Raw genomic sequence first — 19,764 nt, 5'->3', positions numbered from 1 at the left:
GCAGCAGTCTTACTCATATTAAAAAGTGACACAGTTCATCCAACTGTGTCTGCCTTTTCGAGATACCTAAAATGGGCATGGTCACTGTGAGCTACTAAAGTCAAGACCAGGTTTTGAGACACCACTTAACCTTGAGTCACCACTGTACATATATAATCAGGGATGCTCAGAAAAATAATTTCTCCTGCTCAGTTAGACAGAATCTTTTTCTGAACAGGTAGAAGCAAGATCAAAAAATATAAATGTTTCTCCCGTTTAGGAGTGTGCCTCCAGATCCTTGCTTATACACCAATTGGATTTAGTCTTGTGAAATTAGCATTTATTTTAAGGAATTCTAATTTTGGCTGCTTCATAATATGCACTTTAAATCCTGTTTGTCTCTGAATTATGTAGAATATGTATTCTCTGTGATGTTAATATGCATCAGGCATAATGTTTATTTAGTGCTGTTTTATTACAAATAGTCTAGGGAGTGGGTACTAGTGTTGGCAATAACTGAATCCTTCCTTTGTATTGGGCAAAACGTGTCTGAAAGAGAAATGTGAAACTGAATGTGTTAAGATGAATTTCTGATAGTTGCAGCTTATTACATGCATTTATATTGAGTTTGCTTTTACACATTGATTATTAGCTGAATTCGAACTGGTTTACGGCTTGTATCTGTTTGTTCCCAAGAGGAGATCATGTACAAGCTCTGTTTTCAATAATGTATTTGAACTAACTAATGCTAAGTCTGGTAATTATTAATAATGTTATGTGATTTTATGGTCGGTATGACCAAAATAAATTGACAATTGGCAGAGCTCAACCAGGTGTCAGAAAATGCAAATTGACATCTAGAAGAAACAAAAAAAATGACTTACTGTATACATTAAAGTGAGTCATTGTACTACAGGATTCGGTGAAGTGGCTCAAGGAGAAGTGGTTGGGGTTGTGCTTACAGAGCTGTCCATACTCTAATCGGTTCATTCATGAAGTTGTGGAGTCTGGCTCAGAACAACTTCAAAGGTCTTAAAAAACAATTAAATAAAGAAGCCAAAAACGCCTTTCAGAATAGTGAAAGGCTGTTTTTCTGATGGAAACCAAGAAGAAAGTCTCATTTTCAGACATCATCAAAGATGATCCAGGTGATGGTGTGAAAGAAGTCGTTAAGAAAATGCAGCAAACTGACAATGAAATCACATACTGAGAGATAGAAGAAATGTTGAATCTCAAGTTCAATCCAATAACAAAAGTTGATTAGGAAAGATACATTTTCAGTCAAGAATGCCAAATTGTTGGTGAAATCATTGATGAATTTGTGGAGAGACTCAACACACTCTTGAAACACTGCGAGTTTAATGAATTCAATGATGAAGAAGCTATGCATCTTAGAGTTGTTGATGGATGCTTGTCAGAATCATTCAGATGACTAATGCAGAGAAAACACTTTAGTCTGGAGCTAGAGTTGAAGGCTGCAGGCGGAGCAGCATGCTGAACGATAAGCTGCTGACATGATAGCCATAGGTGTCCAAAATGAACCAACCATGAGTATGAAAATTAAACCAAAGCAATAAACTGAAGGACACAAAGTGATGTCTACCAGTAAAAAGAAGTAATGTGTTAGATGTGGATTTTCATTTACACACAGGCAAATGTCCCGCCATTGGACAGATATTTAAAAGCTGTGGGAAAGAGAACCATTTTTGGATGGTTTGTAATGCATAGGAAAAAGTAAGTGTCAAGACAAAATGGCCGCCAGCACATTCCAGATGCAACGCTTAAGGCACACCCCCAAGGCCAAGCAGTGAGATCAGTTGAGGCAAACCGACCCTGAACAAAGTCGATCTTTATCTAAATCATTATCTAATGGTTCTTTCACCTCAGTATCAAGTGAAAGTGAAGAAGATGGTGTGCCAGGACAATATTTACCTCAGACAAATGTGTGCATGTCATACTGGCTGCATGTGAGGAAAAATGTCAGTCAAAGAAAAGTCGACATGCCAAAGCAACAAAGTCACACAAACATTGTCTGAAGATTACCTTCAAAATAAATGGTTGCTGCAGCTGCAAGAACCTTGATAGGTCTTCCCCGCTTCCATCCGGTAGTGGAAACCCTGAACAAGCTCCACTGGCTTCCGGTAGCCAAACGGATGAAATTCACGGTATTTTGCCTTGTCTTTAAGATTCTGAAACTGGCAACCCCACCCATGCTCTGTTCTCTGCTTACTCCATATGTTCCCTGCCGATCTTTGAGGTCTGAGGGCCAAGATCTGGTAGTGGTCCCCAGGGTGAAACGCTCACGCATGGGGGGGCCGCTCGTTCTGCTATTTGGCCGCAAAATTGTGGAACGCCTTACCGCCTCAACTGCGCGGATTAAACGATCTTCTGCCGTTCAGAAAAGCCATTAAGACTTATCTCTTTCCCTCGGTTTAGAATCACTGTTATTGTTGTGTTTGGGTCTGCCGTAATGTGCTGGTGGCAGCCCTCTTCTTACTGTTGAAAAGCGCCGGGACGCCTCTTAGCTGGGGCAGCCGAGCACTATAGAAAAGCATGTAACATAACATAACATGTAACATAACTTATCTCCATTTCTACGACTTACGCCACCGAAAACCGAAGAGACACATGGGCTGCATCAATGCCCATAAAAAGTCAAGGTTTATTTGTAGCTACAATGAAACTCAGGAAAATGAAGGTACAAGGATGCATGCATGCGCTTCAAGGTACAGGGTCAAGTGCCTGTCTGCTCAGTTTCAGTACAGTTCCTGATTTGGCATTGGTATCGGTGAACTACAACATGAATGCTAATCACGAAATAGTAAATCAATTCACTTTGTTGTTTCATGGTTTAGGAAACCTATGAGCTATGAAATTAAAGAATTGCATATTAATTGAGATGTCTGCCCTGTAGCTCAGAGACATAGACAAAGTGCTTCTCATTTACAAGAAACTGTCATTATTAAGCCTTCAACTGGTCCAACTTCATGGGCTTCTCCCATAGCGGTAACGCCCAAAAATGACAGTGACGGAGCATTACGCATGTGCGTAGACATGCGTCTAGCAAACAAGGCAATTGAACAAGAATGACAACCAGGTTCACACATTGCTGCCATGATAACACTTAAATAGTAAAGGTCTTCACTCCCCTTGATTTAAATAAAGGTTATCAACAGTTGGAACACGAAAAAGATTTCAGGAACATTACAAACTTTTCTGCACATGTTGGTCTGTTTCGATACAAGAGACTCAGTTTTGGTGTGTCATCGGCTGCAGACATTTTCCAAGACATCATTCGACTTGCACCGTTTGTGAATGCATTTAATTATAGTGATGACATGTTGATGTTCAAAGCTATACAGAAGGGCATGAAATGCTCTCTATCAAGTTTGTCATTTACTTAATGATACAGGTGTTAGGTTTGAAATTCCCTTTTATAGTATGCATTCATATCTATTATATAAGTTAGCATTAGTTGGCTAAATAGACGCTATTTGTATTAGCATTATGAAACCCACTGAGTTATCCTTACGGCATGCAAGCTTCGTTGGCTGGTGTGCCTCCATGTTGTAATGTGTGACTACTAGAAGTCCGTCTAGGCTGCTGCCACACTAGGCCTCATTTGTTTTTCGCTTGCTTCAGCAGAACTGTGAAACGGTATATCATTAATATTCTTTCTCTGCTCCCCAAGTTTGAAGTCAAATTTACTAATGAATGGATGTTCTTTTTGTACATTCCTTTCTGTATGTGTAGTTCTTCTGCTCACGTTAGGAGACGTTGTAGCCTGACACATTGGTTATGGAGCACTGATAATACACCCATCTGGCAGGTGTTAGCTCATCACTCTGTACCCTCTTTGTTCATGCCCGGCTCAGGCCGGGCAGCATCCATTTTAGGGTGCAGGTCTGACCGGGGCTCTCTCTGCAGAGAACTACTAATAAAGTAAGTTTGTATTCTCTACTGACTGACCGACTCTTCATTTGGGAAGGCATAGTTGCTGGTTGTGGAAATAACCACGGGGTCCTAGAGGGCCACGTTCTTCACAGGTATGACTATGCATGCAGACAAGTGGATTTCCACAAGACAAATTTAAAGTTCTTTGACCATATCTTTTTAAATGAGGGTGGGACCTGATTCTGCAACAATACAAGCGCTGTCAAAAGCTGATTCCCCACAAGATGACTTTGCAGCGAGGGACTTGCGGTTCGATCCCCCACTCTGGAGGCAGCTCAGCCCAGCATCATGTAACTCTGGACAATAGCTAACCTTAAACTCCCTGACGGCCCCAGCGCCTTGAAACGCTTGTGGGGTGATATGTTAGCTCTTTAGAAAAAATCATTGCTCTCCCAACATCAAAATCACAGGACTTTTGCCTATGGTCAAATGAGGTGTTGAACGAAAGACTCGTTGGTTGGAATAAAAAACTGTTTTTAATCTGAGACTCTCAAGAGTGGCACGCTGTACTGCTTTCCTTAACGCTCAGCTAGTACGTTGGCCTGGCGCAATAAAGGTGTTCTCTTCAGATACTTTATGTTCAGATGCTCTAGGAAATCCTTGATTCTCGAATGTTAAAAGGCGGGCCATTATCAGACTTCAAAATGGTTGGAGCTCCACCTGTCTCAAAGGTGCCATCTAGACTCTCAATGGCTCACGTGTGAGTTGTGGACGAGAGATCTACTATTAATGGAAAACATGAGTATTCGTCCACAATGATGTCCATTATAGAGTAGACCAAAGTAGTTGATGGCTTTTCTCTCCCTTGCATGCATTAGGGAGTTCTGACATGTTTAGAGTATGTTGAGTAATATTTGTAGAAAGGCAGTTGCATAAATGACAATCCTTTGAAACCCTCTCATCTTAATATGGAAACAAAACTCTGTTTTGGAGAGCTCTTTTGGTGGCAAGAATTCCACAGCATCCTTCTTGAGCCACTTTAATTATTTTCGGTTGCAGACTCTCCAGAATCAGGATTCACGATCCTCGCAGTATAACTTCTTTCTGAGATATGGACAGTTCATCTTTGAAATGTTTGTATTTTTGACATTCATCATCACTGGTGAGAGTTTGAGTGTGTTGGTTCCATGACTGATGTGAAATTATATCTTTCAGCCTCAGCATGTCACTATCATGGCAGGGATTATCTAGGCTAACGTTATAGCAGCTGGCGTATTTGATTTTACAATTAAATTAATGTAGGCTTTGGCAGTTTTGGATGGAATACCGTGACCTTGTGTAGGCACTCTGGAAAAGTAGTCAGCATGGTTTTGATCCTTTACTGGATGATGCACAATTGTACAATTATAATCTTGTGATCGTAGTCCCCACCGTTCAATGCAAGGAGGCATCTTGGCATTGAGAAGGAAATAAGAACACAACTTGTACAATGGACTAGGTTAACAAGCAGAAAATGAAAGCCTCAAGAGGTGACATGCAAAGAAGATCAAGTATGAGAGAGGAACTCTAGTAATCGCCTGACAAATGAGAAGTAATAAATCGGATGCTCAACATGATGCTGAACCTTTACACATGTGTCCACCAAGGGTAACATGGTGACTGCCCAGCGTCCTGGAATGTATGTTACCAGAGGCTCTTCTCAGTTTTGGCATTTGATTCCTCGGTTTTCTGATCAAGAAGGTGAAGGAAGAACTGAACCTGAAAACTCAGTGACTGCTGTTACCTCTTCACTAGCTTAAAAAATCTCTGACTGTAGTAACCGGATCAGGTTGAATAATTAAAGTGCCGTAGAAGGTTGATGGAAGAGATGTAATTGTGCATACATATAAATGTACTGATGTGTTAATTTTCTTTTTCTTTTTTATTTAACAATGGGGGTGATGTAGTGGTCTTGCGATTTTATGACGAAACCCTTTTGGCTCCTAACAGATTACATACAGCTATGACATAGGTATCAGAGTGGAATGCAATGAAAGCTTGTTTTAGAATATGGAGTTCATTGTAACATGAAGATGAATAAATATCTGTAATATTAAGTTCCGTGTGTGGCAGTTATTGGCTTGTACCCATGCTGGGGAGGATGCTACACTTACCCAAATGAGAAGAAGGTGTCTAATATATCTACAGCCTGATTCATGAAGCGCAATTGCGCTCGCAAAGTTTGCGAGTGCGATTTTTGCATTTGGGATTCATCATCCCAAATGCAAAAATCGGTAATTGCTAATTCGCTAAATTGCGAGGAATTACATTTAAGGAATCTCTATTTGAGATTCCTTAAATGCAATTCATGAAGCATTTTAAAATTGCGAAAATGCAATTTTGGGCCGCTATTTACCGAGAGGTCAGACCTCTCGGTAAATAGCAAAAACTTAGAAAAAAACTTTTAAAAGCATTTTTCTAAGTTGCATGTTGCACACACACATGTCCCTTGGACATGTGTGTGCGCAACACCTGTTTCAATTTGCATTTTAGGGGTGCTACAGGGTGTCCTTTGGACACCCCTGGCACCCTTTCAATCGCTATCTTATTTGCGAGTAGTAAATTGCTACTCGCAAATAAGGAATACTCCCCATTCATTCCTATGGGCCTTTTGGCCCATAGGAATGAACGGGGAGTTATTCCTTATTTGCGATTAGCAATTTGCTACTCGCAAATAAGGAATGTGTAGGAATCGCTATTTATTTAGCAATTCCTACATGAATACCGTTTTGCGAGTCCTTAATAGCAATTCGCTATGATTCGCTATTAGGGGCTCGCAAAACGGCCCGTTGATGAATAAGGCTGCTAGTCTCAGACCATTTCCTTCTTCCTCACCATTGTCATCTTCATTTTGCCATTCATCAACATCATTCTGGGTCTTCTCATTATAGTCATCATCCAGAATGAAAGGGATGTTCCGCTGCACGGCAATGTTGTGCAGCATAAAAAACAACAAGCAAATGAAATTTTGCTTGTAAGAGTCCAAAAGGTCACTCCACAGACATTTTTTAGTTCTAGCATCTGCCTCATTAAAGCACACTTCCCTTAGCTTTGTTGGATTTCTCAGCTATAGTAACAACCACATTTGGTTGGGACAGGCAGAGTCTCCTGAAAAGAAAATACACCATATAAGAATAGCATTGTACATTGCAATATTTTGACAACAACATTTGTAAATGGTTTTATACATTGTGACATTGCACTTACCAACAAGTCAGGCCCTCACATTTCCAAGTTGTGCCATTTGTTGTTGTATGTTGCTATTCCATATCACAGATGAATCATGGGTAGATCCAGAAGGGAAATAATGATTTATTAAAAATAGAGTAATCATAGTATAGTAAATATATTAATGAGCAATGTCTCAAATGTTGAAAAGAAAAGGTGTTTCAAATGCAATAGTAATTACATTTTCTGGTAACACATCTAACATATATTTGTTTATTTCCTTAATTATTGGTTAATCCCCATCATTAGAAAAGCATCCAGAGGGCCATTAAGTACATACCCCACTATTACCACAAGGGGTATATAGTATTACAGCTGCAGAGAGGCACATACAAGGTATGTTTACATAATAGTGATCATAGGAATATGACAACATAAATGGTAATGCCATACATGTATGGCAACATGCTAAGTGACCTCCTGTGTGTACGTGCCTAACATATGTGTTATCGTCTTAAGTCTGTCTTAAGTCTGTCTTAAGACTGTCTTGAGTCTGTCTTAAGTCTGTCTTTAGTCAAACTTAAGACAAAATCCTAACTTTACTACTACTAAATGCCTTCTGTGAATACCAAAAGTAGTACGTTTAGGATTTTGTCTTAAGTTAGTTCTGTGAATCGGGCCCTCTATGTTTGTCAGCGCTCCAGGCACTGGACTGCAGTCATACAGCCATTCCTGGATTAACACCACTCATAGCGACTGATTCAGAAACTGCATTTTATAGTACCTACTTACTTCAAACTACAATTCACAAAACTGCGTGTGTAATTCTCCACCTCTACTATCTTCTCTATGTGGACATCCTCACACATGTAAGTTTACTACCTAACAGTAAATGCGGGAGGGATCGGGGAAGTGGCTAGGAGAAGTGGGTTACTATCAATAGTAACAAATATAGCAATAATTCCAGCCCCTGCAACTCTATTGCTCCCAGGTGGATTCCTGCTTAACCGAGTTTCAAGGCATTGAAATTGTGTTGCTCCGAGGTGGGCGTCAATGATGTATGCTTTGGTTAATTAAACGTGCGTCCACAGGTGGTTCCAGAATGGTCATTCCACTTAACAGTTTCCAAGGAATGAGGCTGCTGTTATACTTGTACTGACTCATTCAGTGTATGTATAGTGGTTGTATACATTTGTAAGTGTGGCTTCTACTTTAAGATACAAACCACCCTAAAAATGGCAATCATTTTTTGTAACTGCATCTTTTCGTGACTAAGAACAGAGATGCTACCTCATTTTCTTTGGGCGATGACCAAATCTAACAGCCCTATTCAATTATTCCCCTACAGACCAATCTACAACCAACACTCTTCTCAGCCCTGCACTGTGAAAGGGGACACAGGAGGGTAATGTAGTAGTAGTTGTAGTTGAGCTTATATAGCGCACAGCTACCCGCAGTGGGTTTCCCGGCGCTTGCTTAGGGAACCCTTCCTGGTATTCCCCTGTGAGATAGCAGGGTATCCACAAGGTGAAAGTCAGGCATCCCGCCGCGAGGGGCCGTTGTGGAGATTAAGCAAGCTATTGCCCAGAGTCGCAGAGTGTGAACCCGTGAGTCGAGGAGGCACCGGGGCGAGAATTATCGAGTCCGTGGAATTTTTAGCCCAAGACCCGCCGAGGCGGGGAATTGAACCCTGGTCCAGGACCGATCTCAGCTTCTGGGTCTGCTGCCTCTAACCCCTGAGCCACACTTCTCCACTTGGAGCACTTACCAACCTCGTCAGAGGAATGAAGAAATAACTAGCTGCTACAGTACAATACAGTTCATTCCATTGGACTGTGAGTATTATTGTCATATATGTGATACATCTATTTTTTAAGAAAGAGCATGCAGAACCTGTTTAAGCCTTTTGATGGCCATCCTCAGGGCTACTTACGTATCAAGCAAAACCCATTGCAAATCCTCCCGGCTCCTGAGATGACTTGATCAACTTAGTGGTGAAACTGGATCATAGACTTGGGAAGACACAGAACTGGTGGGACTCTACAGCACCTGTCATTTATCAGGAGAAAACGTTACATGAGCTGTGCTTAGGTCTTAGCACTTTAAATGGAAGATTTTAATTGGACTCGCCAAGAGGCACTAGAAGAGTGTATTAAGGGTGACTCCACCGAGTTGGCCACTCGTTTTGTGAAATTCATGTCTGCAATGAAATCTATGCTTCCCCAAGAAGGTCTCTGAGAATTGTAGCCATGCCAGACACAAACTTTTTTTAACAGAAAATACCTTGCTGTATGAATTACAATGGTTTTAAGTAATTGTGCAACAAAATCTATCTATCTATCTATCTATCTATCTATCTATCTATCTATCTATCTATCTATCTATCTATCTATCTATCTATCTCCCATGCAAATAAGGGAACATCCTTTTCATAAAGCATTGATGATGTCTCTAAGACAAAAAAAGTGTACAGGCATCTGCAGCATTGCCAGTCATGCAACATAGCCTTGGGGGTGCAGAAAAAGAGCTTGCATGCCCATTGCACCCCCACATATCCATTAACCTTGATTTATTTATTTTATTTATAGAGCTCGACATTTATCCGTAGGGATATCACGGCGCTGAGGAGAACACATCCTGAATGAGGAGTTCTAGGGGGGTCCCTAGGTAACTGGGCAGGCCTTGGGAATAGATGCGTTTTTAGTATTTTCCTAAATACCATGTAATTGTCAGTGAGCAGAAGTTCTAGTGGAAGTTCGTTCCAGAGTGTTGCCGCAAGATGAGAAAAGGAAAGCCCCCTACTCTGGACGCCCTGATAAATTTGGGGCCTCATTTATGAGACCTTGGGTCAGTTTTGCGTGTCCCATGCGTCACTTTTTGTGACGCATCGGTGGCGTAAAACATGCCTCCTGTTGCGCACTATTTACAAAGTGATGCATCTAAGCAGATGTGCCACTTTATAAACCCCTGCGCTACATTATACCTGCGTCAGGTATAATGTATGCAGGGGGGCGTTCCCCCGCAAAAATCCTCGTAGAAGTGACGCAATGAAATCTATGAGATTTCACTGTGTCACTTCTAGGACGCCGTTGCATCAAAATCTTGTGCCTGCCTCACAGCAGGCATAAAACTGACGCATGCTCTTTCACATGGGGCTTGCCCATGTGAAAGGACGCATTGCTGGACTTGCGTCACGTTTGTGACACACTCCAGCAATGCGTCACGTTTGCACTTACAGATACATCAGAAATACTGACGCATCTGTAACTCATACATTAAATATGACACATCAGGTATGTCATAAGAAGTGTGCACTGAGAAGTGACGCATCGCTACTTTCACACAGCGATGCGTCATTTCTCATAAATGAGGCCCTTAGTTTTTACGCGTGCCTGATGGCGCGACCTTAGGTTCCGAGTGGGTGCATGGAATTCAACTCTGTCTTGAAGAATTCTGGGTCCCAGATTATGTAAGACCTTGTGACCATGACTCAGCAATTTGAATTTGGCCCTTTGTCTCACTGGGAGCCAATGCAGTGTCCTAATGCATTCTGAACTGTACTTGCTCTTGTTGCATACCAATTTAGAAGCCACATTCTGGCCCAGCTGCAGTCGAATGAAGACATAGTCTGCCATGCCGACAAAAAGAGCATTCACATAATCCAGCCTGCTTATGAGCAGGGCTTGGACAATGGTTCTCCTACACTCTATAGCATCCATTGAAAGAGTCTTTTTAACAATTGTTGTGTCGTAAAGCTTTTCCCACAGAGTGCACGTACATGGTCCTGCATGGTGAGTGCCCAGATTGTTTGCAACTTGTTCGGGGGCATTGCCCAGTGATGAGGGACACCAGGTTGCATTCCAGACAAAATGTGCTCCTTCGAAAAGTAGAATCTCTGAGTTGTCTTCCATTAGTTTCAGACAATGGTTGGAGGGTAGGGTTCAAGGAAGCTCCCTGCGGTACTCCATACTTGATTGGTTTTGGGGATGAGGAAAAGACGCCCAACTATACGGTTTATGTTCGGTTGCTAAGAAAGGAGCAGAGTCACTGTAGGGCTTTAGAATGTATAACTTTATCATGCAGGGTTTTCACCAGGAGATTGTATGAGATGGTATCAAAAGCCGCCGATATGTCCAGCAGGATCAAGGCGGCGGCTCAGCCCTTATCGGCCACAGACATGACATTATCTAGCACTGCCAGGGGGTGGTTTCAGTGCTATTATCAGCTCTCAAAGCCGGTTTGGGTGATGTCCAGGAGCTCATTAGTCTCAAGGTAGTTTGTTAATTGCTTATTTACCAACTTCTCCATCACTTTGGATAGGTATGGAAGCTGAGATATTGGCATCGGTAATTTGCCGGATTTTTAACGTCGGTGCCCACTTTTTTTAGTAGGGGCACTACTGTGGTTTTTCCAGATCTCTGGAAATACTGCAGTATTTAGGGATTGGTTAAGTATTTGTGTAACATAATGGCATATAGTCGGTGCAATCCGGTAAAATATAAAATGAGTATTGGAAATTTCTGCTAGAAGGTTTTCCATGCTTTTATGTACAGGTGATGGCATCAAGGCATCTTCGTTTTTCAAGGAGAAATGGCGCTCAAATGTGTCAGGGATTACAAGCTTCCAGGCTCTTTTTGCCACTGCTGATGACATTTCGGAATGGATTAATTTTACTGGTAGGCTAAGGGTGAAAGAGATCAAGAAGTGAGAGGTCTTCTAATATGTTGGTGGATTCTATATTGGAAAAAACACAAGGTCCAGGGTGTGCCCGGCAATATGTGTAGGTTCCCTAATCCATTGTTTTAATTGCAAGATCTGCATGTCACTGTCTACATGTTTAGCCACGTAGTCCTTGACATCTTCAAAGTGAACATTAAAATCTCCTATTAATATGCAATTCTTGTGTTTCAGACATGAGGGCAACAGCTGAGTAAGAAGCTGCCCGATGAAATCTGGTTTACAGGGTTGTGGATAATTGCACCCCCAAGTATGTTATGGGTACCGTTTAATATATGGAATGCTAGGATTTCGTGCTTCCCCAGCTGAACCACTAGTTCCGGGAGGCAGACAAAGTAGTCCTTGAAAAGTATACCACCTCCTTTCCTGCCCATTCTATCCTGTTTCAGATTTTTGCAGCCAGTTGTCAGGACAATGGTGATGTCTGGAGAGGTGTTATTGGCTAGCCAGGTCTCCGTAATAAAAGCTAGGTCGGGCTTTATTTCCGTTACTACATCCCAAATTTCAAGGGAGTGCCTAGGTACTGATCTGGCGTTAAAGTAGACACGTTTCAAATGGGGCCGTTCTGGGCAGTTGTACTCTGTCTCCATTTAATGGATGAGTTGCTGCACTATTTGCAGTAAAGACATGAAAGGGGGAGCGGCTTTTGTGCACTGTGTTTTTGTGTTAGGAAGACAGTCTGCTAAGTCTTTGAGTTTCTTCCTCGAATAGCAGAGCCTGATGTCTTGCTCTGGTTTTGGAGATGCCCCTGGCCCCCATCGGGCGCAGACAGGCTTGCCTTTGGTGCGCCAGCAGCGCATCAGCTGCACGACTCTGCTGTGCGGCGTCTGCTGCGCGGCCTCGCTGCGGCCCCGTTTTTATGGCTGCCCACCTTGAACATATCCACTAGACCGCTGACCTCAGATGCTGCTTCCGGTAACTTCTGGTTTCAGCAGATCCTAAGTCAGGGTTCTGACCCTCCCACCGTACCCAAGGGCTGCGTGCGGGTACGCACTTGTGAAATCAATGTCAACTTCTAATTCAGAACATTTTAGCAGTTACATTATGCAAAAGGTTTAAAATAGGTATTTTAAAAAATTGTAAGAGCAGATAAAATTGTAAAAAAACGTTGGAAGTGAGCCTAGTCACTTAGTCAGTCAATCCTTCATCACAGACAGACAGACATTTATACAATACTGGGCCTAAGCAGGGCTCACTGTCCGAGCGGAAGATGAGTGGAACATCATATTTTGCACAAAATACAGTCTCTATGACTACTCTGTAATGTTTACCTAGCTCTATAATGCTCCAGTGGCATGCCATTATTTATTAATGAGGTCCATCTGGTCTTGCTGAATGAATGTATTATAGTCGTCTAAATAGAAAATATTTTAAAGTGCTCCAATGAAGAAGAAACTTGACAAAAGAATTACCTTTCCTGACATTAATTAACATCACATTCGATTCAGTGTAGTGGGTGCGAAACCTAATTAGCGTGGCCACACGTAATTACATTCAAAATCATCATGTAATAGACTTTGGAACCCAGAACAAGCCGATCTCATGTAGCTCCTTTGTAAGGCCATCAATTAAATACACATGTTATTAACCATGTGATGCTTTTATCCAAAAAGAATCATTTGTATTTTGGTATGATTTAAATGTATGATGTAAATGCTAGTTATTATTTATACAAGTCTGATAATTGTTGGGATGTCCTTAAGAAGTATCTACCTGAATTTCACAACTGTTTCTTTGTTTCAAAGTCTTTGACACATTGGTTTTGAATGCAATTGTTAAACATGATGAATGATAACTTTTTAAAATTAAACACAGAAAAAACGGAAGTTGTAGAGTTTGGTCATAAGTCTGCCATTTGGGGTCAGCATTGGTGGCCTTCTTCAGCAGGGGCTTGCCCAGTGACAGTAACCAAGGCCAGAAATCTTTGCTTTATGTTTGATAAACAGCTGGACTGGGATGCACAGATTAATCAACTGTCATCAGCCTGCTTTTTTATGCTCAAATGCATGAAAAAGATCCTTCCTTTTATTCCTCTTAATTTGAGGAAAACTGTGATAATTGCCACACCTCTTTCGAGAATTGATTATGGCAATGCTCTGTACTTGGAACCAGTGTAAGACAACTGGCCAAACTACAATCAATTCAAAATGCGGTGGCCAGAGTCTTACTTAATCTACCTAAATTCCATCCTACTTCATACGCCTTAAAATAACTTCACTGGCTCCCGGTGCGAAGACGCATCGAGTTTAAATCACTCTTTCTGGCTCATAAGCCCTTTTTGGTGGTGTGGCAGAGGATGCGCAATCCTTGTTTTCCCGGTACATACCTGCGAGTGACTTAAGATCGGCCACCTTTGGGCTGGTCAAACTTCCCATGATAAAGAAAATAAGATGGGGAGGGAAACGTTTCTCCTTTCTCACGTCTAAACGATGGAACTCAGGGGCATATTATCAAGGAGGTTTATCTCCGCTTTTTTGGCTTTAAAAGCCAAGAAAGCGGAGATAAAATTATCTCCCTATTACCTAGCTGTTGCTAACACCAGTTAGCGACAGCTAGTAGGAGATAGCGACCATCTTGGGCCCCGCTTTGCATGTCAGTGATATTTATCACTAATGACATGCAAAGTGGGCGTTCCAAGATGTTAGCGACTGGAAACAGTCGCTAACATCGCTATCTCCTATTACCAACTTTTGGGGATATTCGCGCTAAGTGCAAATATCTCCAAAAGCTAACACCTTCCCCAGAGCAGTTCTTAGCCATGTTATCCAATGGTAGGTGGATACCATAGCTAAGAGCATTAGCTCTGTAATGCATGAATATCGCTGACTGTTCAGCGATATTCATGCATTTCGGCCGATTTTTATCGCTTAGGAGATAAACCTTGATAATAGCAAGGTTCCTAAGCGATAAAAATTGCTGCAGCTCGGCGATAAAAATATTGCCGCTACGCCAACATAGCGATAATTATCGCTAGTTGTTGGTAATATGCCCCTCCGTTCCTATTCATTTGAGAAAGGAAAGGAACAGAAGGGTGTTCCGGAGAGAAATTAAAACCTGGCTTTTTACTCAACAATAATACTTGACTACACTGTGGTCTGTTCATTATCCATAGCGCCAGGACGCCTCAGCAGCAGTGCACTTTATAAATATTTTCATTCATTCAAACATGTATGAAAAATGTAAGTGAATAAATATATGGCTACGCTAATTAAGTTTTGTGCCCACAATTCTGAATCGAATGTGTGGTCAATTAATATCAGGAAAGGTAAATATTTTTGAAGAGATATACAGGGGCCTAACCTTACGGACAAAATATAGGCTCAACCCCATAGTAAATACACCAATACTGAAGATAGGCATATCGAAAAGGTGTGGGCCGCCCTTTAGTGTTGAAGCGAGCACCGTCTTTTCACTGAGTATGAAAAATGTATTTTCTTTTTTTTTATTCTTTTTATCCGAATTTTAGTAGTATATACCTGAGTATAGAGCAAGAAGAGTCCATTATCACATATAATAAGTTCAGAACATTCCATTGTATATTTTAGACAGTACCAGAGCAATATGGCCTTAATAATCCAGTACATTTCAGGTTTCACATTGTAATGCATACTCCTATGATTCCGTGGAAATAGTTAATAAATTAAATATCAACAGGATCCATATATCCCTGGGCCTGGAAGCTTGTAGTAGTTCTTCCAGATACAGTTCAAGTTGCTCTTGCCAATAGGTTGTGTCTTGCAACCATTTATACATTTTAGGAGCAGATATCTTACCCCAATGTATCGCCACCCTCCTTTTAGCCAACAACAGTGTCCGGTTCAGGGTTTACACTAGCTCAAGTAAACACACTAGATGTACATTCGACAGGCTGCAGAATCATGTCTTTGATGGCCCTAATCACTTGATCCCAGAAGTGACCACCCTCGCTCACTGCCCTGCCCACGTGCCCACCTGTCATTCTTCCAAGGCCCATATCGGAACAACCGAATATGGTACACATTTGCTGCAGGTATTTAAAGTGAATGATACATAGATTGCAGTTCGCTGTGACCATGCCTGCTAGTATACTGGGGCTTTTCCCAGTCCTTGGGGTTCAGCAGTGTGTCCAGCATAGCATTCCATTTCTCTAAAGCCTGTTGTGTTGTTCTCTGATTTTCTCGCTCTGATTTTGTATCAAAATGTGTAAAATGTTTCCTTTGTGAAGTGCTAGTAAGGATGGTCTGTAAGGAATTTAGTGTTGGAGGTGCAGCGGGGAATTGGGAGTACAGGTATTTAATTTCAATCTATGATAAGTAAAAACCAGTAGGGGCGTGGGGGGGCTGCTGTTGGGTCTACGCCAAGTACGCCAGTTCCACAAATCTCTCCCCTGGAAACATTACCCCAAATGGTATCAGTTCATTATTATTAATTAGCATTTCTTGAGGGCATGGCTACCCTAAGGCATCCCAGCGCTGGCTGCAAAGGAAGGCAAAGAGAGGCGGGTACCAATGAATTTTCTGGAAAAGCCAGGTTTTAAGCCCCTTCCTAAAAAGGAGGTGGGAAGTCTCTAAGCGCAAAGGCAGGGGAAGGGAGTTCCACACTTTTGCTGCGTTGTTCGAGAAGAACCGTCCCCCGCTGCGCATCCTCTGAATTTTGGGGATGATGGATAGATCTAGATTCGCCGAGCGGAAGGGATTCTCTGGCCGATACGCCTTAATAAGTGGGTGTTTGATATGAGAGCCTGACCCCCTAAGGCTCTTGTGGGTGATGCAGATGACGTTGAATGCAATCCTCTCCTCTATGGGCAGCCAATCTAGGGACTTTAAGCTGGGAAAGGCTAACTGTGGTCTGGGGGCTCCTGTCAGAAGTCGGGCGGCACAGTTCTGTGCCACCTGAAGCTTCCTCAAGGCGCATTTGGGTGCTCCTATATACAATGTGTTTCCATAGACAAGGCACAAGAGGACTAAGGCCTGGACCATAGTTCTCCTTTCCCCTATGGGAAGTAGAGGAAGGACTTTCTGCAACATTCTGAGGGTGCCATGACAGACACCAGTGACTGCAACTGCTTGCTGGTCAAATTTGAGTGCCTTATCCATCCACATGCCCAGACTCTTAATTTTTACTCTTCGGGACCGAGGGGGGGGGGTTCTGAGACAGATGGGCCATGGCAGTTTGGGCTCTCTGTTAGGTGTATTCCCAAGATACATTATTTCAGTCTTGTCTCCATTGAGCCTGAGACATGACTGTTGCATCCAGTTGGCTACCTTCTCCAGTCAGGACTCTAAGTCAGCTGGGGCATTGCGTGGATAGTTTAAAGATACCACCAGCTGGGTTTCCTCTGAATAGGTGACAACTTAAACCCCATATGGCTGAATGACCTCCGCCAGTGGCTTCATATATACGTTAAAAAGCATCTGACTCAGGGAAGATCCCTGAGGGACTCCATGGTTGAGAGGTAGAGTCCTAGCGGTGCATTCCCCTGCATAAACCTGAAATGTTCTGCCATTGAGGAAGGATTGAATCCAAGACATGACTCCTCCTGCCATCCGGCCCTCCTAAGTCTCTTTATGAGGATGTGAAGATTCACCGTGTCGAATGCGGCACTAAGATCAAGTAGGATAATGGCCGCTGCACCTCCCTGATCAATTAACTTCTTTGCTTCTTCGACCACGGCAATCAGAGCAGTTTCCGTTCCGTGTTGGGGGCGGCAACCCGTCTGAGAATGGTGCAGAAGCTCATGGAACTCTAGAAAGGATGATAATGCGGTATTTGTATGCTTTTACTGGATCTTATTAAGCATGGGCAGCATGGATACGGGCCGGTAGTTACTTGGGGCCTCATTTATGAAAAGTGGTGCATTGCTGCGTGAAAACAGCGATGCATCACTTTTCATTGCATCCTCCTTGCGACATGCTGGATGCATCATATTTACAGTATGATGCATCATGTCGTAAGGAGTTACAGATACGTCAGTATTTCTGACGTATCTGTAGACGCAAAAATGACGCATTGCTGGAGTGTGTCACGAAAGTGACGCAACTCCTTCAATGGGTCATTTCTAATGGGCAAGTCCCATTTCAAATGTGCATGCGTCAGTCTTACGCCTGCTGTGAGGCAGGAATAAGATATTGATGCATTTGCGTCCTAGAAGTGACGCAGTGAAATCTCATAGATTTCACTGCGTCACTTCTACAAGGCTTACTTGCGTCTGAACGCCCACCCTGCATACATTATACCTGGTGCAGGTATAATGTGGTGCAGGGGTTTACAAAGTGACGCATCTACCTAGATGCGTCACTTTGTCAATATGACGCAACATGGCGCATTTTTTTACCTTGCTGGTGCATCACAAAAAGTGACGCATCACAAAAAGTGACGCACCAGCAGCACATAAGTGATGCAAGGGCTCATATATAAGCCCCTTAGTACTTCCGGGTCTAAGCTTGGCTTTTTCAGCAGGGCTTTTACCATGGCGTGTTTCCACGCAGGTGGCACCAGTCCCTTATTGATAGAAAGATTTATCACATCCGGTATGACTGGTAATACCGTATCTTTTACCTTACTCAGGATGTGGGGGGGGGGGGGGGCAGGGTCTATAGGCGATCCTGATTTTTCTTGCCCAAAGATGTCAGATATATGGGGTCATTACCACGTCGGGCGGATCGCCACCACCATGGTGTCGGTGGCAATCCGCTCGACAGAAATTCCCGTCCGCCACCCTTTTCCCCCCCGCCACATTACAATGGCGGGGGGACCGCAGCGGATGCAAACACCACCCGCCACTTTTCCGCCCCGGTCGCCTTGCGGCCGGGGCGGAAAAGGGTTCATAAGGTGACGGTGTCTATCAGACACCGCCAGCCATATTTGGATGCTTGTGAATAGGTGCCCTTCCGCGGCGGCGATGCCGCCACGGAAAGGCATGCAGTCTTTGCTTTGGGGGGCCCCTGCGGGCCCCCCTTGTGAAGGCCGAGGTGGGGGTGCACAGGGGGGGTCCCTATGGTACCCCCCTTCATTTGCATGTACAAAGCGGCAGGCACCGCGCGGTGCCTGCCACTTTGCATATGCAAATGCGTACAAGCATTTTTAGCACTGTGGCGGGCGGTGCAGAGTGCACCGCCCGCCACAATGCTAAAACTACAGGATGTGCCCGCCACTGTGGCTGGCACATCCTAATTCCCCCCACGGGACCCCCGCCCCTATGGCGGGCGGTCCCATTCTCCGATAGGGTGGCGGGCGGACAATGTCCGCCCGTCATCCTAATGGGGCCCATAGTGTCTATGTCCAGGAGTGGAATTTCCTCCAGAGTGTACTTGGTGGACTCCACATACCCATTTCTTTCAAAAGGGTCCCACGCCATGTCATCTATTATTAGGGTTTGAAGATCACTAGGGCCTGGGGGATCAGGAAAAGCATTGCATATGATCAGAATTTTTCCCTGAAAGTAGCCTGCCAGTTTGTTACATCTATCGTTAGTTAAACCTGTGGAGGTATCCGGGGGGAGCTCCAAAGGTGTTTTAGTGAAACAGAAGATTTCTTTGGGAGCATTAGTTGCTGAATTCATGTTTTCTTCGCAGTAGTGTGCATTCGACTTTTTAGTTTCCGCCTGGTAAAGTTAATAGACTCACTATATGAATTTTTGCTGGACCCACTGAAACCCTTTCTACATTTCCTCTCTAACTGTTTACAGGTCTGTTTGAGCAATCTCAGTTAGGGAGAGTACCAAGGAGAGATTTTTTCTCTCATCCTGCGATGGATATTTTTGACAGGGATGACTGTGTCTAGTGACGACCCCATCCAGAGCGTAAATACCTTAGCTGCAAGGGGTGATGTTGGGGTTTAGTATGGGTTTAGAGTTTTCAAGCACTGTCAGCCAGGTCTCAGTGGAAATTTTAGACCAAGGACGGTCTTTCCTAGAGCTGTGCTCCTTGAGATCACATTGCTTGGGTGCCTTCAAGGAGAATGGAATCA

Source organism: Lissotriton helveticus, chromosome 3_2 (genome assembly GCF_964261635.1).
Source record: "Lissotriton helveticus chromosome 3_2, aLisHel1.1, whole genome shotgun sequence".
Lineage (NCBI taxonomy): Eukaryota > Metazoa > Chordata > Amphibia > Caudata > Salamandridae > Lissotriton > Lissotriton helveticus.
Note: the sequence above shows the minus strand (reverse complement) of the source record.